Source organism: Chiloscyllium plagiosum, chromosome 28, assembly GCF_004010195.1.
Source record: "Chiloscyllium plagiosum isolate BGI_BamShark_2017 chromosome 28, ASM401019v2, whole genome shotgun sequence".
Lineage (NCBI taxonomy): Eukaryota > Metazoa > Chordata > Chondrichthyes > Orectolobiformes > Hemiscylliidae > Chiloscyllium > Chiloscyllium plagiosum.
The window spans coordinates 16,725,737-16,749,922 of record NC_057737.1 but is presented as its reverse complement, the minus strand read 5'-3'; the positions used below and the strand labels follow the sequence as shown (position 1 = coordinate 16,749,922).

The 24,186-nt window shown below is 38.1% G+C and overlaps 1 protein-coding gene across 3 annotated transcripts in view; it reads right to left on the bottom strand.

Moving 5' to 3' along the window:
* Positions 1-24,123, bottom strand: part of taok1a (TAO kinase 1a) — a 174,116-nt gene extending 149,993 nt beyond the window's left edge. Inside the window, exon 1 of one of the 3 annotated variants that reach the window (XM_043718405.1) lies at positions 23,936-24,123. The gene's annotated coding sequence lies outside the window, so the exon portion shown is untranslated. The other 2 variants (XM_043718406.1, XM_043718404.1) reach the window with 2 other exon arrangements.
* Between the last annotated feature and the right edge of the window lie 63 nt (positions 24,124-24,186).

Genomic DNA, 24,186 nt, shown 5'->3' with positions numbered 1-24,186 from the left:
TTTTTCAATATTTCACAAGCTTTGTGGATTGGTGTTGTACCTTGATGTGGCATTTTGAATATCAACTCAAGCAAGATTTTGGGTTCTTACACTAGGCAGTACAAATGTTGCCCAACATCATTCATCTATGTAGCACTTTAGAAATGACTGCTGTTACTGTCAAATTTTTGTCCAGGTGATTTTATAACAACTTTTTTGACAGACCCTTCTGACGTGCTATCATTTAGTGTCATAGAGAGGTACAGCACCCCACCTCACATTGAATACTTTTCACCTTGTTAAATGGACCTTACATACTGAATGTTTGCAATATTGTTAAATGGTTCGACATAATGAATGCTTTTCCACCTTGTTCACCCGTTACCCTTGCCTCCAGCACCCCACTGTTAACTGCAAGTTCTTATCTGATCTGAGTCATGCTCAGCTGAACCTCGTTTCACAAACACTCAAAACTTAACTCTTTCCTACCTGCTCATACCCTATACACATTCTCAACTTCACATGACGAAGGAGCAGCACTCCAAAAGCACGTGATTTCAAATAAACCCTGGACTATAACCTGGTGTCATTTGACTTTTGACCATTTCACTTATCTAAATGGCAATGCAAAAACAAAAATACATTTAAACAAGTCACTCAGTCATTCCCTCAAAAAAACTGAGGGAGCCATCACTCCAAATCCAGCAAGACAAAACTTATTTCATTGTCAAAACAGCTTTCAATTGAGATCATATGTGTGGAATAATGATGGTTGTAAACTTATTTCTATACACAAAAAGCAATTTGATAACAGTATGATTTCTTGAGGAAAAAAAATCATCCAAGGGTAGTGAACCTGCAGAATTCTCTACCACAGAATGCTCTGGAGGACAAGTCACTGAATATATACGAGAGAGATTTCTTTGTTAATTTTAAAGGCATCAAGGGGCATGGACAGAAAGCAGGAATATGGCGGTGAGACAGTAAATCAGTCATAATCCGAACAAATAGTGGAGTAGTCTTGAAGGGCTGAATGACCTACCCCTGCTTCTATTTTCAACATTTTTATGGAGATAGACAATGAAAAGGTGAAGGAATTAAACTGAGCATTTAATTGGCTTTCTGATTCAGTGCAGCCAAGGAAACAGATACAAATCTCCCTAATTCCAAAATTGTCGACCAAATCCAAGTCTGAACTATAAGTACATAGGTAAAGCTCCAGGGGATGACAGATGCCTTATTAAACAAGTCACAAAAGGCAAGATAAGGGGAGGAAAATCAATTAGCAGTAGCTTGAAACAAAAATATTACTATAAATTGAGAAGATATCTAAAATTCAAAATCAAAACTTCACCTCCCAAATAACCAACTATAGCAAAGTCAGTTTAACATGATTTTATTGTTTCAACCAGAAACAGATTTCAACACTTCCTTCAGGTTTCAATGAAAATTTTAAAAGAGAACCTTCCACAGGTGAATATTCAGTTTTGCTGCCTTGGATGCTGCCTGAACTGCTGTGCTCTTCCAGCACCACTAATCTGAAAATAATATTATAATGCCCTCTAAAGGGGACATACTTGTTTTTGGTACTATAAATAGAAAGGTTATTCTCCCAAGATTTGGCTGGGTTTACTATATAGTTGCAACATTTACATAATTAGTCTAAATGCAATCAATTTCTCTTCCACTGTCTATTTGCAATGGTCAGCTCTCAACAATGGCATTGACATTTTTAAAACAAATACAGCAATAATATTACACAGCTGCAAAAGGATGATGGAACCAGGATGAAGCCTTGTACAATATTTAGTGTTGCCATAGTTGACAAATATTCATCTCACAAAGTAAAAATAAAATCCATGCAATATAAAGACAAAATACTATTGACGTTGAATCTGAAAGAGAGAGAACTTGAGCAATATCTTTGGACAGAGGAAGAGTCATGTTCTGACAGAATTGGAAAATGTTACAAATATATTCAGATTTTGAACAATATTTTGCATTATCACATTCAGTGTGAATGTAATTTTTCATTTATGTCCATTCAGGTTTTTTTTTTCAAAGATAAAAATGCAATTAATAGAAAATTACTTAAAAAGTTAAAACAACTTCAGGCCAATGGTGACTGTTGATTATAATGGATTTTTAGGTCAATTTGTTTTATCTATCAATTTGCTTCCAGTTCTCTCACTTCTAAAGTGATATAAAATATAAAAACATCTAAAATGCAAATGCATAAAAATATTAAATACATTTTTAAAATATCATGGCCACAGCTGAATTGTAATAGCACCAACCAAATGCATGCAAGTTTCCAGTTTTCTTCCATAGTTGAGTTATACACATCACCAGAAGTAGAGGTTTATGTTGCAATAGGGAACTCTCTCAGAGGGTAAAGCAGATTTGTGGCTAATTTCAAGGGATGAAAACCGCAACAAATTTCAGAAATGCTGCCTTTAGAAGTGACACCAGACAAAATAGGAGACATTGTAGTGCTGTCACATAGAAACACAAAGGGTCAACAAAATCATCAACCTAGAAGCAGATATCTCTAACTTGGAGTATGCTATAGAATTTCCTGGTCAACATAAAGACAATTATACCTTTTCACAGAGAAAAAAATGAAGATGTTATTTTAACAGTAATCTTCAATCAAGTGAATATAAACTGGGAAAACCCAAGTGGTTTAGAATTAAGTATTTTGAAAATTGGGGCACGAGGGTTCTTCACCAATTTCACCAAAGAACCTACATGAGGCAATGCTTAACTTAATCAGATTATTTGTTCGTAATCCAGAAAACGTACAAGTCGTCATACAGACCCATGGGGAACAAAAACTATAGTGAGAAGGCTCAACAGTTGTGTGGGGCTGCGTGTGCACGCGCTATTTTGAGACTCACCACCTCAAAGGCAGCAGGGCGGGGTGGAAGAGAGAGGAAAGGCTGGAGGCTTCAACAATGTTGCAGGTTCGTTACACAAAAAAATGGGCGTCTCCTCAGAAACAAACTCTGAGACAAAGGGGGAGCAAGGCAGGCAGAGTGAAGAAAAAGTAAATTTCAGAAAACTCCAAGCCCCAGAGGAGAGGCAGTGAATCAATTAACTGATCCCATCTCGTTCGGATAATCGAGGTTCCTCTGTACAACCAATCAACTGTGGCTGTGCTTTTCACGTTGATTTTGACTTCTTTCTTGATATCCAGTTTTCAACTGCGTCATACATGTAAATTGTTGCTAATCTTGCCAGAAGCCATCCTAATGAGGCTCAAAGCCAAACATCAGAGGCACTTCAGTCCTCACCATTCAAGTCCCTGACTGCCCAAAAAAAAAGCATGACCAAATTTGTAGAACAAGAATGTAGTCTACTGTGGGGCTCAGTGGCTCATCCACCCCAACTTTGTCCTAGGAACTGTAGAAAACCTGGGAGAGGCAGCCAGCACAAGAGTCCAAAAGAGAAGGCTGACACATTTGCAACAATAATCAGCCAGAAATATTGAGATGATCCATCTCTGCCTCCTCCTGGAGGTGCCCAGCATCAGAGATAACATTCTTCAAGTCTTTTGATACACTCCATGTGATAACAAAAAATGGCACTGGATATTGCAAAGGCTATTGGTTCTGATAATATCAATTGCGGTACTGAAAACATGCTCCAGAAATAGCCCTATTCTCAGCCAACCTATTCCAATACTGATACAACCTTGGAAAGTACCAAGCAATATAGAAAATTGACCAGGAAAGTTACTTGCATAACCAATAAGATGATTACTACCCTCAGTCATCAGCAATGACAGAAAAAAAACTTTTGACATAGTACTATCAAATGGCACTTGTAATGAAATGACCTGCTTACTGACACTTAGTTTGGGTTCCACTGTTACCACTCAGCTCATGATTTCATTAGTCTTGATCCAAAAAACAAACAAAAGAGCTAAAATCTCAGAGTGAAGTAGTGTGACTGCCCTCGACATCAAGGCAGCCGTTAACCAAGTACAGCATCAAGCCCTAGAAAAACTGGAGTCAATGAGAATGAGGGGACAACTTTCCACTTGCTGAATTCATGTTTAACATAAAGGAACAAAGAACAAAGAAAATTTACAGCCCAGGAACTGGCCCTTTGGCCCTCCAAGCCTGAGCCAATCCTAATCCACTGTCGAAACCTATCGTCCAATTCCTAAGCATCTGTAAACTTCTGCTCCCACCTACTCATGCATCTGTCCAGATGCACCTTAAATGAATCTACCGTGCCTGCCTCTACTACCTCTGCCAGCAACGCATTCCTGGCACCTACCACCCTCTACGTAAAGTACTTTCTGCACGTATCCCCCTTAAACTTTTCACACCTCACCTTGAACAAATGACCTCTTGTTATTGAATCCCTCACCCTGGGAAAAAGCTCACCTCTATCCACCCTGCCTATACCCTTCATGATTTTGTAGACCTCAATCAGGTCCCCCCTCAATCTCCTTTTTGCTAATCAAAACAAATCTAACCTACTCAACCTCTCTTCATAGCTAACACCTTCCATACCAGGCAACATCCTTGTAAACCTTCTCTGCACCCTCTCTAAAGCGTCCACATCCTTTTGGTAATGTGGTGACCAGAACTGTACATAGTATTCTAAATGCTGCCAAACCAAAGTCTTGTATAATTTTAACATGACCTGCCAGTTCTTATACTCAATACCCTGTCCGATGAAGGCCTTCTTGACCACTCTATCCACCTGTACAGCCACCTTCAGGGTACAATGGACCTGAACTCCCAGATTTCTCTGCTCGTCAACTTTGCCCAATGCTCTTCCATTTACAGTATAGTTCGCTCTAGCATTAGATTTTCCAAAATGCACCAACTCACATTTGCCTGGATTGAACTCCATCTGCCACTTCTCCACCCAACTCTCCAGTTTGTCTATATTCTCTGACAGTCCCCTATTCTTTCTGCTACTCCACCAATCTTCGTGTCATCTGCAAACTTACTGATCAGACCATCAATGTCCTCTTCCAGATCACTTATGTATATCACAAACAACAGTGGCCCCAGCACTGATCCCAGTGGTACACCACTGGTCACCTTTCTCCATTTCGAGAAACTCGCTTCAACTACTACTATCTCCTGTTGCTCAACCACCTTGCACACCATGTGACTTGACTTTCTCCATTAATCATGGGGAAACTTATCAAACGCCTTACTAAAGTCCATGTATATGACATCTACAGCCCTTCTTTCATCTATCGGGAAGATGGTTTCGTTATTGGAGATGAAGCATTCTTGCTCCGGGACTTCAATGCAAGAGCTCCTCAAGGCCCAACTGCCTTCAGCTGAATCAATGACTTTCCCCATTACGATAATGATAGAAATGGAGGTGCTTGTTCAGAACATTTGGTGGTACTCGGATACTGAAGCAGTCCCTGCATATTTGAGGCAAGACCTGGACAACATTCAGCCTTGAACTGATGTGTTCGCAACATTTGTGTCACACAAATTCCTGGCAATGGCATTTCCAACGAGAGAATCTAACCAGTGCTTTTTGACCTTCAATGAATTCTCCACTATCAACATCCTGGGATAGTACTACTGATCAGAAACTGAACTGGACTCGCCATATACATGCTGTACCTACAAAACCAGATCAGAAGCTGAGAATTCTGCACCTAGGATCTCTTGTTTCCCGTAATGCTGGTCCAGCATCTACAAGGCATAAATCAAGACAGTGTGGTGGAATCCTTTCCACTTGCCTGGATTGATGCAGCTCCAACAATTCTCTCAAAGCTTGAAAGCATGTAGGACAAAATCAGTCTGCTTGTTTGGCACCCCATCCACCACCTCCAATATTTACTCCCTTCACCACTGATGCGTACTGACAGCAAAGTGTATCATCTACAAGATGCACTGCAGTAACTGTATGGAAAGCACATTTCAAAACCTAGAAGAGGAGCAGCAGATACGTGGGAACATCATCAGCAAGGTACCCTCCAAATTATATTCCATCCTCATTGGAATTATAATCACTATTCCTATACTGTTGTGGGGTGAAAATCCAGGAATTCCCTCTTAAAAGAATTGTGGGCATCACTCTGCCATTCGGACCACAGTGGTTCAAGGAGGCAGTTCACCACTACGTTCTACAGAGAAATTAGGGATGGCAATAAAGACTCTAACAAGACCGTGACCTTATAAACTAGAATCAATTGGTTTCTCATGTTTCATATTAAATATTTTTAACCAAAATTTCAATAAATTTGAAATTTCTCTTCAATCTTCAACATCACAAAACCTAAATGACTATAACCAGAGTTATTATATAAATATGTTATAATTAGGTGTATGCTATAATGAGAATGTTTATTTATGGTTTCTCTTATTACAGTACAGTCATAGGCAATGAATTACACTTGTGGTTTGGCATGGTTCATATATCTACTTTCGACATGGGAAAAGACTTTTACAGAACATACCCAGTGACCTCTGCTGGAAGTGCACATGTGGACCTTATGCTGCACTGCTCCCTTCTCCCAGGTTGAAAAAATTGCCACCGCTCACCATTAAGGCTCTCTTATAAATAATAGCCTTTGTACGATAAAATACCAGCATTTCTAGCAAGGTTGTAACATTTAAAAGAGGAAAGAATTACCAAATGTACTCCTGCTCCTATTTTCTCTATTTCTGAAACAGACGCACTGGAGTTGGCTAAACTGGGAGAATGAAATGGAGTCCTTACGGAAAGCAGGATGTAAGGAATTGTAGTCAAGATAGCTGTGGGAGTTGGTGTATTTCCAATGCATGATAGTAGACAGCTTAGCCCTGAAAATGGAGAGAAAGACATGTTAAGGAGGGGAAGAGTCAGAGATGGCCCAAATGAAAGTGATAGAAGTTTGAAGGTTCATATCAAAACTGATTAATGCTCCCTTTTTGGATGAAGTCTTCAACCAATTAGAATCACTCTGCAGTTGTAGCAATAAGATTTTATGTTGTCAGCTTCTGATTCAATACTTTTTAAGTTGAATTAATCCTGTAGTGAATACATCTGAAAATGTTTAATTAAAACAATTAGGAATCCCCAATTTGGTAAAGAAGAATGTAAAACTCACATCCTAAAGCCCAGGTTCAAAAGCTTGCACAAGTGAAATCTGTCCATTCTTTTGTGCTTCACAGGCCAAAAGGTTATAGCTTGTTTCTCTACCCCAGGGCAAGGGTTAGAAATGTGGTTCCATAGTAAGACAGAAGATACAAATGAAATGCAGCTGTGCATCCACACCCTAGAAAACTCCAATTTTCCAGTTCATGTTGAACCTTGAGAATAAAGGAAAATCTCGACAGAAAGTAGTAATAAACTCAACATAAATGTTTCTTTATTCATTGAGCAATAAAAATCATTCAGAGCCTTCCATTTATTGAAACTTCAATATGTTGTGTTGGCTATTGCATTTGAATATTTCAGACTAACATCTACTACACTTGCATGTGTAAATTTATAGATAAATCAACATTTCTTAGCCTATGTTACTTTAGAGCTTGAAGTTAATTTAGTGCTCATTGAAGATGAAATAAAATTTGAAGCAATGATAAAAACTGATTGGGAACAAATTTAACAACATTCAAAGGTATATGTCAAATAAATCAGCATAATCACTTAAATTTCCAATGACACATGAAATCTTGTACAGTTTCTAATCAAATAAGAACCTTGCATCCTTTCATCAAGTAAGTCACTTGTCTAACAATACAAATCTTTCAACAAAACTGCACAATTCAAATAATAGGAGCATGAACTTCAGTCAAGTCAAATTTATGCCATGATGAAGAGCTAACTATGCAGCACTGCAAAACTATAAGTTCAAAGTACAAGGACATCAAATCAAATTAGAAGTGGGTCAGTGAGAACCTGTCTGAAACTCATTAATCAAGTCTTTAGCGCAATGCACACATTACAAGTCTCAGCTACAAATACCTCAAAAGATACTGTTGCCCGATTACAATAATCATGTTGAGACTCTTCTTCTGGATTTCTGACTGCAAACAGCTAACTTACTTAATCATATGACGGCCAAGTCCACCATATAAATAAAAGTGAAAGAACATTTTTAACATTAGCTCAAATATATATCATGCTCATCACAAGCTCAATGTCCAGTACAAGATCAACTTCAGCTGAATCTGCAGGTTATACATTCTGACATAACACACAACTCATTAAAGTTAGTGGGTAGATCAAAATGGCCAAATTTGTACGTTCATTGTATTAGAGACATCCTGACATACAAGCACTTCTCACTGGAGGACTGTTAAAATGGGTAGATCTTATCTGCCTACTGACTCTCCAGAACAGAGCTATTCCAAAGCGTCTCAATAATTTGAACAGCCTCTTCAAATGGCTGCAAATGGCATCATGTTGATCTGGAGAGCGACCAACTTTGTGGATAGGATCAGCTTCAGGCAAAATAATTTTTAAACCAAAGATTGTGGAAACATAGTTCAGGCACAAAGTAGGTGAGTAAGGGAATTCTTAAATCTCTTCCTAAAAATCTAACTGTCTATATTTCAAGTTTAATATTTTATTGTAATGCACTGTTAAGTTTAAATTTCATCCAGACTTGAGCAAGTTTGAGCTCTCAAGTTGAGAGCAGCTATGGGGTCACAGGGACAGGGTGGGGTGCTCTTCAGAGGGTTGGTGCAGACTTGATTGACCAAATGGCCTCTTTCAACACTAGGGATTCTAAGATTCTAAAGAAATCAGAGTAAAAGTTTTCTCTACTTTGGGCTGAGCTAACTTTAGTTTCAAAGCACATAAACAGCGACCTCTGAATGCAACTTTGAAAAAAGGAGCTGAGAATTGAATGAGTAAGGGAGTTGATGGAACAAGGTGCTTTTGCTACCTTTATACACTATCAAGGAATTTGTTCTAAACTCTACTACAGAAGACTTGGAAGGGAAGGAGGACATCAAGAAAGTTAAAATCATTGAGGAAGTGATACTGAGCAAACTGTTGGAAGGACAAGCAGAACAAGTCAGCACGAACTTCATCCACAGTTTTAAAAGAAGTGGTTAATGGGATAGTTGATGTACTGGTTTTAATCTTCTGAAGCTCCCTAGATCCAGAGAATGTTCTTTAGATTGGAAAATAGTGAATGTAACCAAGGTTCATATTCAGTATTAATAAGCAAAATTAAAGACAGATGAAGATTGATTCTGTTGTTTTATACAGTCAAATCAGCTGCCAAAAGTCATGGAATGAGTTTAAGCATGAATAATCATCAGTCGGGAGATATAATAGAAAAGTGTCAGTATCATGAAACCATATCCCAATCAGATTCAGCAGCTACAGAAAAACGAGTAATATAATCAAAATCAAAGCTTAATTACAGCAAGGTTTGGAAACAGTGTTGCTTCACTTCCATAGCTTTAAACAGTGACATACCAGAAAGAGCAACTTTGGTTTGTTGACAGACAATATGTTTGATCATGTGAATTAGTTTGCCTCCCAATACCAAAAACAGTTATGACTATTCATAGATGAATACACATGAAACACTTCCTTAATCATCACTGATTGTCATGTGTCACTGACATTCGGATGACAGACCCACTGACTTTACTGTAATCTGTGAGAATACAATGAAAAAGATAATGTGACTATTGATTTTTTAAATGGTATTATGGTCAGTACAATGCCATGTCACTGAAGTAGTCATTCCTTAAGGACATTTGCCCGTTTTCTGTGACAAATAACTGTTTGATGAGAAAGGAACAATTAAGCAATTGTTCAAATCTTAGAAAAGAGAGATACAATGGTCCTCCTCATACCATTCTCCCCAAAAATCTCCAGCCAACCTGACTACACAGTTTGCCATTTCCATTCTCAGCTGGAGATCCTAGATTTTGCCAAAAGTAAGTTCCACAAGTGCATACAGTCCTTCATTACCTCATTGAGTGTAGCAAAAAACTAAATTTATTACTCAGGTTTTAGAATTTTAAGGAACAAATTTCTAACTGCAGATAAAGGGAGCATCGGCTTGAGAAACCAAAAAATACCTGCGATGCAAATGCAGTTCTAAATAACTTAGATTTAAGCACAAAAACTGACCTACATTTGTCTTGCAATACCAGAATTGATAGTTAAGAACAATTTTAACAAAGATTCCGTCAACAAGCTTGGCAGGAATTCAGAGTGAACCTTTGTTAGAAGGTGCTTCCAGTTAGTTTATCCATGTGTATTTGCAAAAAAAAAGGCATTTCAGTTTGGATTTCAGGAGGGAAGAGTAGCCAAAAGATTTGCTCTGGCTTGCAGTTAGTGGGAGAAATCAGTGATTCTCAGTCTTGCACTAGATAGCAGTCAATTTCAATAGTTACCTTTGGAAGAGCTGTGTCAAAGCCATCAAAGCAAACTAAGAATAAACAGTATGACACCTTTAAAGAAAACTGGAGGAGGGCTAAGCCAAAAGTTAATGTAATTTTCTGTGTGTAATTTATGCCACCAGGAATAGTATCCAACTGGGAATACCAAAATTAAAATAAATTCGGATGTCTGTGGCATATCTTTTAGACTGGTGCCAGTAAAAGTGGCGAGACCTTTAAGATTTCATAAGACAAAGCACACTCTTGAAAGGAAGTAAAAAGTAGAACTGAGTTTATAGAATTAGCCTTTATAAGCTATAGTGTTTACTTTGTTCAACTATTGTTTTTGGTTTTTATTAAAAAAACCAAACACGTGTGGCATACTTCACTAAATTAATTACTGGGTGCTCGGATTTCTCTATAAAAAAATTAAAGGCCCCTAATACTTTTGTAACGCAGATTTATGTGAAACTGAATAGTTTAAGAATCAGTATGCAACTTGAATGTAGAAAGTATCAAGAAGCAACTTATTCAAAAACCATGCAAGTACACTTACTAATAAAGGTCTTACTAGTGAGCAATAAGCATGGCCAATTCTCTTTCTTGCAGGTTCAAAAAATAGAACCACAAATGGTGCCTTTGCAAATTCCAGCTAAATTAGCCGAGAATGTGAAACATACTTTAGGTATATATATTCAGGTATCATTGCCTAAAATGACAGTCAACAGTGCATCTTTAATTTATTACACAGAGTTCTCAACTTTGAAATCCAATGTTTTCAAGGATTATTTACTCACACATGATACATTAGGTTGACCTTTGGGCTCTGTTTCTTTGGCTAGCTAACAACACCCTGCTTCCAGAGCTGTGAGCATAAACTGGTGGTTCTTGTGGGTGCAAGGACAGGGTTCCCCAGTCTGGGCCAGGAGACAGGTTCATGTCCCACCTGCTCCAGTGATGTGTAATAACATCTCTGAAAAGGTTGGTGTGTGCGTGTGTGTGTGTGTGCGCGCGTGCATGTGTGTGCGCGCACGTGTGTGTGCGCGCACGTGTGTGCGCACGTGCACGCGTATGGTGTATATATTATATATACATATACATACACACACACATATATACACACAAACACACAGGTGGCTATACTTAATAGGCACTAGAGCAGACATCAAAATATTCCTAATTAATAAACATTTTGATGAATATATTAAAAAAGCCTTTACAAATGTTTGTCTCATCATTTGAGGAAGCAAATCTGTTAAAGTGCTTCATTTATTTTATTTCACAAGAATTTTGGGGGAAAAAATCTTTCTCCTGCAGAAAGAATTGCTTTTGACTACTATACTCAGCAAATGCAAGAGTACTGATATAAAGTTGAACATTTGGCAGATTACAAATCATCTATTTGCTCACAATGATCTGATTTCGTTGTTGTCAGTTAGCCGCTATATCCTACACTAGATTCTGCTTTTTGCGTGGATGAGAATGTTAACATGCAGTCAGTGGTCATTTAATTACTTGCACCAATGGCTTTCAAAAACAAAGTGTACCAAAAAAACTCCCAATGGAATTCTAACAGTGTAAAAAATTTGTAAATAGTTTCAATTGAATTTTTTTTGCTTTGCAGCTGTTGCTGGCTCTAATTGTGATCCTTCCAGCCTAATCAGCAAGTATTACAAACACTAGACTGTGATGTTAGAAATTTTGAAACTTTGAAACAAATTAATATAGTCTGTTAAAAATTCTATATTCTATAATTTTACCAAGTTAATGATAATACAATTATTTTATCTTTACTGCAAAGACAAAAAGACAAAGTGCAACAACTCCAGCAATGTAGCTAAATGTGCATGCACATCATCCATAAACTCTGGTATAAAGCTGAACCTTCTTGGGGGAAAAAAAGGCCGCTAAAGGAAAACAAAACTTCAATCCAGCTTGACATGTGGACACTGACCAATCAAGGATATCTCAACTCAGATGCTGTTTAAAGGAAGATAAACCATACTTATACTGCCAGCCTTGTTTTATTGAGTGACTAGTAAATTTAGTGTCAAAGCTAAGCTTACATTTGAAAACATGGAATTTAATACACCAGCACCAGTTCTAGAATATTAACCAACCAAAAATGACAACTTTTTTGTCTGGGAGGAGAGATTACAAAATCATGTTTGGCATGTAATGCAGTTGGTAATAATAAGTATGAGGAGGATTATATTCTCAACTGAAAATGACAACTCTTCCAGAGCTTTAAATGAGATATAATCAAGGCTACCTAAATCAATACTACAAACTTTGGTACTGAAGTAGTATTCTACACTGGTGAATTGTTAACTATTTTACCAAGTAATGTCGAAGCCACTGCATCATACCTTGTTACAACAGCATGGCTCGATTTCATTGTAAAAGAGTATTGATACAGTCCACAGATTTACAAAGTTAGATATTATTTTCTGTAACACTGAAGCATGCCTGACCTTGAATAAATAATTAGCATATACAGTAATATTATTTGTAATACCGTGCAAACACACAAAACGGTCACCTCCCACATTCCCCGAAATGGATGACGTACGGTCTTATTACACTGAAACAACGTCAGTATGAACTTATTGATGGTCAGTTTCATGATTACAGAACACCGGCACACCAACCAGGAACTGAGTTTTTTTGTTGCTTGTGGATGATTGTTTACTATATACAAATATTCTCTGGACTGTGAAAATAGATAAACAAGTCTTTCAACATTAACCATGACATATATCTTGGTCAAGAAACACTCAAAAGTTATTTATGCCACAAGAAAAGAGTCTAAGCAGCCCAGAGTCCACGTTGACTCTGCAGAGCAAATCAGTCTGCCCTGTTCCCTCACCCTACCCTGCAGAACTTGAAGTTTCAAGAGCCCATCCAATCCAAAAGCTAAATTCATACACCATGAAAAATGTACAGCTTAATTACCTTTGTCTTGTTTTTTCAAAAGATTTGCCACTTTTATCAATTTCACAATGTTTTTTGTACCTCAATACTAGCACAACTGTCTTGCTGGGGAGTTTTGCTGTACGAAGAGACCTTGGAGCGCAAGTGAAAATGCAGTCACAGATAGATAGGATAGTGAAGATGGCATTTGGTATGCTTACCTTTACTGGTCAGAGCATCAAGTATATGAGTTTGGAAATCATGTTGCGGCCTTACAGGACATTGGTTAGGCCACTTTTGGAATACTGTATGCAATTCGGGTTTCTCTCCTATTGGAAAGATGGTGTGAAACTTGAAAGGGTTCAGAAAATATTTATAAGGATGTTGCCAGAGTTGAAGGGTTTGAGCTATAGGGAGAGGTGAATAGGCTGGGGCCTATTCCCTAGAGTGTTGGAAGCCGAGGGGTGACCTGATAAAGATTTATAAAATCATGAGGGCTACGGATAGGGTAAGTAGGCAAGGTCTTTTCCCTGGGGTGAAGGAGCCCAGAACTAGAGGGCATAAATTTAAGGTGAGGGGGGAAAATATAAAAAGGGACCTAAGGGGCAACTTCTTCATGCAGAGGGTGGTGCGTGTATGCAATGAGTTGCCAGAGGATGTGAAGGAGGCTGGTACAATTACAATATTTAAAAGGCATCTGGATGGGTATATGAATAGAAAGGGTTTAGAGGGATATGGGTGAAGGGCTGGCAAACGGGACTAGATTAGTTTGGGATATCTGGTCAGCATGGATGAGTTGGACCGATAGGTCTGTTTCTGTGCTATACATCTCAGATTCTAATTAAATAAAGATTGACGAAGATTGTTTAAGTAGCTTAAGTCAGTTACATAGGGCCGTTCAAAAATTGTGTGCCATAAAGTTAAATACAAAACATCAGGAACATGGTCAAACTTTACATTGTTTGCAAACAAAATTCAAGTAGCTCATATTTTACATGAAAGTTAACGTATAAATGCACAAAGCTTGTGGCACTTTGGAGAAATTATTGGGTATGTGCAAAAAATAGGTTGAAAAGATAGATTTCAAGAAGAATTTTAACAAAGATACAGAACTTGCATTTCTTAGTTTTCTTCACATCAAAAGAATATTCCAAAATACTGCACAGTCAACCAAGACTTTTTCAGAGATGAAGTTACCATTCATAAGTGTACCAGCATCACAGGTCTCTCAAACAGCGATGAAGCAAGTGAACAAATTAATCTGTTTTTGCTGATGTTTGACAGTAGATCAGAACTTTGCTCAATATTTAGAGTCATAGAGATGTACAGCACAGAAACAAGACCCTTAAGTCCAACTTGTCCATGCTGACCAAATATCCTAACCTAATCTCATCCCATTTGCCGGCATTGGGCCCATATTCCTCTAAAGCCTCCCTGTTCATATACTCATCTAAATGCCTTTTAAGTGTTGCGATTGTCCTAGCCTCCACCACACCCTCCGGCAGCTCATTCCATATACGCACCACCCTCTGCATGAAAAATTGCTCTGTAGGTCCCTTTTAAATCTTTCCCCTCTCACCCTAAACTTATACCCTCTAGTTCTGGACTCCCCCACCCCAGGGAAAAGTTGTATTTGTCTATTTACCCTATTCACGTCCAATATCATTTTATAAACCTCTATAAGGTCACCCATCAGCCTTCGATGCTCCAGGGAAAACAGCCCCCATCTATCCAGCCTCTCCTTATAGCTCAAATCCTCCAATCCTGGCAACATCCTTGTAAATCTTTTCTGAACCCTTGCAGGTTTCACACCACCTTTCCAATAGGAGGGAGACAACTTCACACAACATTCCAAAAGTGGCCTAATCAATAATATCCTATACAGTTGCAATATGACTCCCAACTCCGATACTCAATGATCTGACTAATAAAGGGAAGTATACCAAACATCACCTTCACTATCCTATCCATATGCATCGCCACTTTAGAGGAACTATGAACTTCTGGTCATTTTGCTAAAATATATCAATGGAACTTTTGCATAATCAGAGCTTTAATTTCTGACAAAGTCATAAACTTTATTTTGGGACTGAGAAAACTGCCCATTAACAGAATGAATGACTTTCTCTTTTTTGTTTCTATGCACTGCACTTTTCTTTTGCATTAAACTTAGATGGAAACTTTAAAACTCCACACTATAAGGTGGCTTCCCCTTGTGAGTTCAGCAATCCATAAAGTCCCACAGGCGAGTATGTATCCACCAAAATGGGAAATGGAGCATTAGTTTAACATCTCCAAGGAAAGTCAATTTCACTTTCAAGAATTCAATTAAATATTAGCATACATTATGTTCTCACGTCCTGAATGGAGACTGAATCCAAAAGCTTCTGACTCAGGTAAAATGCCTATCGCTGAGCCAAGCGGACACAAGAGAAGCAGAAGCCCAAAGATTTAGGAAGAATGCCCAGCTAAATTAGGTAAGGATATGAGCATACTGAAGCAATTTAGAGGGTATAGAATGAATAGTGTGTTTCATCAGTGCATATTCAGCATCATGGCTAAATAAGTTAACACCCAAGGGTAAAGTGATGCACAGAGTTAAGGCAAAGTTTAAATGCCCGAAGGAGTGAAGAGCCCAAAAATTGTTCCTGGAGTCCTAAGTAAAGTAGTAGCACATTTGGTATCGGGAGAGTTGCAAGGCAGACAGCTAATATGCCATTTAGAAATGATAACATAAAATAGACAATTCAATCCGATCTGTACTAGTTCATAACCCACCCAGCAACTGCGGTTATCCTATTGATCAAGTTCTTTTTTTTAATCTCAATGCCCTTATCACTACATATCTTTTCTTCAGCAATCTATCCTATCCTTTTGAAAAAGGAATGCTCAGCTTTATTGTTAATTCCTTTGCAGATTTTAATACTACTCAATGTGCTTCCTATCCAAATCCTGTAACGCTATTCACTACAGAAAGACTTGGGTATTGGATTTAGTTATGTTCGTAATTATTCATTTGTTTTCTATCATTGTTGTGTTATTAGTGAAAAACATAGTAGTTGAAAGGAAGTGAAATTGTGTCTGTAATAAAAACAGAATAACTTCACAGTAGAAACAAACTAGTCAGAAAGCTGAACCTTTGAGTTTCTGCTAAAATCTGTACAGAAATTCAAGACGTATATAACTAGATTTACAAACAAGCTTAACATTAGTTGTCACTTTAATATTTTCTTTTTATACTATTTATCAGCTAACTACTAACTTTACTTATTTCTAGTTTGGCAATCAGCACAGAAAACAACATTGCAAGTCAAACTCAATATTGATCAACTTTGAAGCCTCAATTCATAATTTGGTCCAACTTTCAAGGCAAACTTATCGATCTGGGCAAGTAAAGACTTTTTGAGTTAAAAACCTTTTTAAAAATTCTGCTCAGCAATTTGAGAAGATTTGTAGCTCAGGTTGATGGTAAGTATGTTAGCTCACTGAGCTTGAAGGTTTGTTTTCAGACGCTTCGTCACCATACTAGGTAACATCATCAGTGAGTGTCTACGGTGAAGCGTGGGTGGTATGCCCCACCTCTCTATTTATAGGTCTTAGTTTCTTAAGGTGGATGATGTCATTTTGATTATTTTTCTTTTCAAGGGAAGGTAGATAGGATCTAAATTGATGTGATTATTGATGGAGTCTGGTTAGAATGCCATGCTTCTAAGAACTCTCATGCGTGTGTTTGTTTCGCCCGTCATAGAATGTGTGTGTTGCCCCAGTCAGCTTGACATTTAGTTAAATCAAATACAACTTAATGTTAAATTGTGCTGTGTCATGTCATTTTTAACTTGAATATGCATTGTGCCAAACAATAATATTGAAGTCTATTTCTTGTTCAGGCCTACTGTAATACAAAGACCCAAGCATCATAAAATACCATCTACAAAGCATAGTCAAAATGTTTGTATTAACTAAAAAATCTAAATTGTACCATTCTACAAAACAGAAAAAGTACACGAGTAGGGTTGTTTAAAAAAAAAGTCCAGAAACAATATCAAATAACCAAAACAGTCAAAACTGAAACAATGTGATCAGATTTAGGGTGTAGGTTTGCTCGCTGAGCTGTAGGTTTGATACCCAGACGTTTCATTACCTGGCTAGGTAACATCATCAGTGGCGACCTCCAAGTGAAGCGAAGCTGTTGTCTCCTGCTTTCTATTTATATCTTTCTCCTGGATGGGGTTCCTGGGGTTTGTGGTGATGTCATTTCCTGTTCATTTTCTGAGGGGTTGATAGATGGCACCTAGATCTATGTGTTTGTTTATGGCATTGTGGTTGGAGTGCCAGGCCTCTAGGAATTCTCTGGCATGTCTTTGCTTAGCCTGTCCCAGGACAGATATGTTGTCCCAGTAGAAATGGTGTTTTTTTTCATCCACGTGTAGGGCTACGAGGGAGACAGGGTTGTGTCTTTTTGTGGCTAGCTGGTGTTCGTGTATCCTGGTGGCTAACTTTCTTCCTGTTTGTCCTACGTAGTATTTGTGGCAGTCCCTGCATGGAATTTTGTAGATGATGTTCATTTTGTCCATGGGTTATACTGAGTCTTAAGTTTGTTAGTGTGTGAGAGTGTTGGTGGGTTTGTGTGCTACTAGGATTCTGAGGGGTCTTAGTAGTCTAGCTGTCATTTCTGAAACTTCTTTGATGTATGGTAAGGTGGTTAGGATTTCTGGCTGTGTTTGGTCTTGAGGAATCTGCGCACTGTATTTTTTGAGCATCCGTTCTTCATGAATACGTTGTATAGGTGGTTCTCCCTCGTAGCCCTACACACGGATGAAAAAAAAACCACCATTTCGACTGGGACAACACATCTATCCTGGGACAGGATAAGCAAAGACATGCCAGAGAATTCCTAGAGGCCTGGCACTCCAACCACAACGCCATAAACAAACATAGATCTAGATGGAGAAAGTGAGGTCTGCAGATGCTGGAGATCAGAGCTGAAAATGTGTTGCTGGAAAAGCGCAGCAGGTCAGGCAGCATCCAGGGAACAGGAGAATCTTCACTTGGAGGTCGCCACTGATGTTACCTAGCCAGGTAATGAAACGTCTGGATCTCAAACCTACAGCTCAGCGAGCAAACCTACACCCTAAACCTCAACCTGAGCTACAAACCTTCACAAACCTTGCAATGTGATCAGAATCAGAACTAAAACATGATATGAAAAATGCTTAAGAGCAACAATCTCACATTTTGGAGACTTGACAACCAAGAATTGCATTATGTATCTTTGGCTGAATAGATTTTAAAGTGTTTCAAGTAAAAATTGCCACAAAATTTACCTTAAATTTGACCACCTCCCTCATCAAAAAGAAATCTTGTCCACAGAACAAATGTTTATTTTCCTTCTTCTCACCCTGAAAAGACAATCCTTTGCTAGTGTACAATTCAAAAGCAATGGTAGGCTAAATCATTCTCCATGTGCGAGTATATTGGCAAGCTAATCAATAGTGAAGTGCATTATCAACCCTGATTATATCTAATCAAACACCCCAAATGCATATCTTCCAGCAAAAATTAAAGCACAGCAGTGAGTACAAGTCTTGGCTGACTTTGTTTTGTCCCTTCCTAAATAGCAACAGCTGAAACAAATACAGCACCTCAAGTTGTTATTCCTAAGACCAGACATCCTCATCTTGAGAATTAAACTTTCACCTTCAATCATGTACAGTTTACACAATTGATGTGGCATTGCCAACTTGTGATCAACAAATTAATTGCTTCTAGGTTGTATTTGTAAACCAAAGAAGAGTTACGCAATCTTAAAAAAAGGGAAAAAAGTCAAAAAAATCTAACATTTTTAAAATAAAATCAGAATACTGAAGGCAAAAATCTAGAATACCACAAAATAATTTTTCATAACCCTTCTCCATCTGGATCAGTAAATTTGAATCAGCAGAATATTCTCTGCGAAAATGCATCTTTCCTTCATAGAAAATGTCAACTTTACATGAAATAATGCAGGGAATATTCAAAAATGAAAATGAGAAACTTACTGGTCAAGGTCAAAGTTATTTTTTGATAAACATCATGTGCTTTGAGAATTTTTTTAACACGTGCTTTAATTCAAATGCTACTTCTACAATTAGCAAAGGTAATTTGAGATCTCTGCAACATCTTAGTTACAAAGCTTAAAATTAAGCCTCCAGAATCTCAAAACAGCAATTCAAAGGACTGTTGTAACAGTAATTTTAAAAATTGCACCCCGATATATGCAAACTGCCGACAGCAGACAGCTAAAATTGCAAATAAGCCTCTCAAAAAAGATACAATTCAGTCAACAGATATCAGTGCTTGCTTTCACTATTCTGACAGACCAGGAGACATTTCCAATAATCCAGTATTAAGTATAGAGGTTTTGTCTAGTAAGTCTATGCTAATTTGCACTCTGCACATCATCGGATTTTTCAGTTATAGAGTCACAGAGTCAGAGATTAGATTAGATTACTTACAGGGTGGAAACAAGCCCTTCAACCCAACAAGTCCACACCGACCCGAAGCGCAACCCACCCATACCCCTACATTTACCCTTTCACCTAACACTACGGGCAATTTAGCATGGCCAATTCACCTGACCTGCACACCTTTGGACTGTGGGAGGAAACCGGAGCACCTGGAGGAAACCCATGCAGACATTGGGAGAATGTGCAAACTCCACACAGTCGCCTGAGGCAGGAAATGAACCCGGGTCTAGCGCTAACCACTGTGCCACCGTGCCGCCCACCAACACAGAAACAAACCCTCCGGTCCAACTCAACCATGCTAACCAGATATCCCAACCCAATCTCATATCACAAACTTGATTGAGATTTTTGAAGTCGTAACAAGAGGATTGATCTTTCATCCCTCCCCATGAATAAAGAGTAAACAAAAGAAATAGCAATATTATTTGATAGAACTGAAATTTAAGAATTCCGCAGATATGACAAACTACATAGATTTTGTTGAAAATTTAATAGTGACTCTTTAGAAATCTGTCAGACATCTCTTTGCAAATGTTATTGCATTTTAGAAGGAATTTTTAAAGTTTAAAATGGTCACTAACAAATTAATTAATTGGAAAACCTATAAATGCATGGTCTCTGTTCAATAACTTTATATTTAAAAATATAGTTTTCTCTTCGCAAAATCAAATTTGAATTTTGTGAAAAGTATTCATTTTCCAACTTCCAAGTCAAAACGGATAACTTGTGACAAATAATCATTTGGATGATTAACAATTAAATAATCCTCTATAAACCTTGTAATAAAATTATACTATTTTCTTCCTGATGATGCCACCTGAAATTATAGAATTTAATATTTCTTTATTTAGGTTCAATACAAGCAGTATATCAATTTAGCTATTACAAATACTTCCTTCACTGTATAGTAATAGATTTAGTTTAGAATTCACCCATGTTAAATTACCAGCAAAATCCCCTCTTTACTACTTAAATGCAGCATTTTAATCATTAAACTTCACTCAAATTTAACGTTCAGGAGTTGTTCAACTACAGATGCCTTGAAATGTTCTGCACAGGTTTAAACATCATACTTTTTTGTAAAACTCCTGAAAGTAATTCTCCCATGCTCCAACTTCCAGACTATAAAAGTGAGGGCATACCTACACACCAATGAAAAGTTTTCCATGAACTTAAAAGTCAGAGATGTACATGGAAACAGACCCTTCGGTCCAACCCGTCCATGCCGACCAGATATCCCAACCCAATCTAGTCCCACCTGTCAGCACCCGGTCCATATCCCTCCAAACCTTTCCTATTCATATACCCATCCAAATGCCTCTTAAATGTTGCAATTGTACCAGCATACAATACAAACTTGCAGCTGCAGTCAACAGTCTCACAGAAAAGTCAAAACTGAACAAAAAAATCCTCATTGAACAAAAATATGTATAGAAATGGCACAGCAGTTAACTAACGGTGGGGGGGGTCAGATGATAGGTCTAAAATGTTCACAATTTTCTGTCATCTGAATCCCTCCTTCAGAATAGTGCTTTGCTACAATTCCCAGAAATCATTATTCTCCATGTATACACATGCTAGATTTTCCTTTTACTGAAAGCAACAACTGCTGGAGATCACAGCAGGTCAGGTAGCATCCATGGAGAGACAGCAAAGTAATGTTTCAAGTCTAGATAAGAGTTATAGAGACACACATGAAAACAGACCCTCCAATCCGACTCGTCCAAGCCGACCAGATATCCTAACCTAATCTAGTCGCATTTGCCATCGCTTGGACCATATCCCTCTAAACCCTTCCTATTTATATATCTATCCAGATGCCTTTTAAATGAAATTGCACCAACCTCCACCACTTCAAATGACAGCTCATTCCCTACACACACCACCCTCTGCATAAAAAAAGTTGCCCCTTAGGTCCCTTTTAATTTTTCCCCTCTCACCATAAACATATGCCCTCAAGTTCTGGACTTCCCCAGCCCAGGGAAAAGATTTGTCTATTTACCCTATCCATGGCCCTCATGATTTTATAAACTTCTATAAGGTCACCCCTCAGCCTCCTGGGAAAACAGCTCCAGCCTATTCAGCCCTCTCCCTGGAGCTTAAAACCTCCAACCCTAGCAATATCCTTGCAAATCTTTTCTGAACCCTTTTAAATTTCACAACATCCTTCCGATAGGAGACAGACCAGAATTGCACACAATATTCCAAAAGCGGCCTAACCAATATCCTGTTTTCCCAACTCCTACATTCAATACTATGTCCAATAAAGGAAAGCATACCAAATGCCTTCTTCACTATCACATGACTCTTCATCAGAGCTGAAGTGAAATGTGGAGGGACAGTATTTCTGCTAATTTTTTTTGGGGGGTGGGTTAGTAGAAATAGGGTGTTGACATAGAAACATATTGATAGTTCAGATTAAGTAATCAGAATATGAAAATGGCAGAACAATGGTGCGTCTCCCACCAAACATGAAAGAACAGCTAGATCTCATTGGGATGGGGTGAGGGAAGAGAGGACCCAATAAGAAGCTAAAAAAGGGAAGATATGGGAGCTGGTTCGTTATTTAAAAGTGTTGAACTCAATATTATGTCCAGAAGGCTGTAAAGTATCTAGTCTGAAGATGAGCTGTTGGTCCTCCAGTTTGCTCTGTGATTCACTGGAACAATGCAGCAAGCAGAGGATAAGCCTTAGCGAGTTTTGAGAAGAGTTATAGTTCAGGTTGAGTTCTGGATGTAAATCTACATCCAGAGGATAGGCGGATGAGCATGCGAGCATGACACGGTGTTAAAATGACCGGCTATGGCAAAGTCATGGTCCTGCGTGTGCACAGACCAGAGGTGTCCCACAAAGAAGTCACCCAGTCTGCGTTTAGTTTCTCCAATGTAAAGTAAGCAATGTTGAGTGCAGCAAATACAATACACACAATTGGAGGTGGTACAGGTGAAATGCTGCTTCACCTGGAAAGACTTTAGGACCTTGGATTGTGAGCAGGGAGGAGTGAAGGGTCAGGTGTTACACCGTCTGCAGTTTTTCCCTCGTTTCGTAATGCAATGAATAACTATGAATTTGGAGTTTACTTGCAGGATTATCTACATCAAACCACAAATGTGTCATCACCACTATTTATCACAGGCTGCACAAGACTTTACAGGTTCATAGGGTGAGAAACATCAATCAGAATCAGTTGTTTCCAATACTATCTCATTACTTCCTTGAAATATTAATATTTCTATACATATTGATTCAGAGATTGTGTATCATGTTGAAAATCTGGAATGAAATCACAACCATATCCCTACTTGTTTAGCATAACTGCCCTTGAGATGATGATTATGAAACACTTTCTTGAAGTCTATTTGGTATTTATAACAGTTTTGTGCAACTGAGTGGTTTCCTCAGCAGTTTGAGGGTAGTTCAGGATTCTGGTGATACGTTTAGGCCAGACCAGCTAAGGAATTCCGAACACTTGCCCAAAATTAGATTAGTAAACTAATTTTTTTTTTTAAATGACAATTGACAGTTTCATCATTACTGACACTAATTTTCAATTCCATACTTATTAATTTGTTGAACCTAAATTTCATCAGCAAGTTGGGAGTGAACCCTCTCTGCACCTCTGGCTTATTAGTCCATTGACATTAACACTGTACCACAATCTCCTTGAAGACAAATATATTGTAGGTAATCATTTTTTGAGATAAAAAATGACATTAAAATAATACAATTTACTCCAGATATATTAGTTTACGGAATTCTAGCAATTTATGTTCAAAAATATTTTGTTCAGCCTATATTAATCAACAGTTTACACAATCTAAGAATAAATCATAAACATCTAGGGCTAGCAAAATGTCAAGCATTGCACAAGTTAAAGGTCGGTTTATGGCTTTTGTTTTATTTTACTCAAAACGACGACTAACTCATTACAATTATGTTGGAGAACTTTATACCCCAAATTCAGATATCAAAACATTAAAATGAAGGTACCCCTTTTTCAGCATGATTACAATCCTCCCTCACCCTATATTGGACTTTTAAATTATTCTCAATGCAGCGCAGTATTTATCAATACTGACAGAACTAGAAGGCGTGGGGGAAGGCTTGCTTTTTGTAATTGAAGGACAAATCTGTCATTTACACGGTCCAAAAAAAAAGAGGGAGGGGGCCCATAAAATTCTCTGGAAAAAAAGGATCGTAAACACCAACCTTCGAGAATACTGTCACGACTCTTTTGCAGGTTTGTAAACACCCGAAAAACGTTCAACTAATAACGACCCGCAGCTGAGTGAAAACCATTCGTTTCAAAAAAAAGTGGTGAAAAACACAGACGCTGCCATTCTAATAAAGGCTTTCTTTATCCTAATGTTTTTTCTCCCCCTCTCTGACAAACAGACATGACGGATGTACGCAAGCTCGTACCAGCATTGCAGTCAGAGACAGTGAGGGGGGAGGGGGGG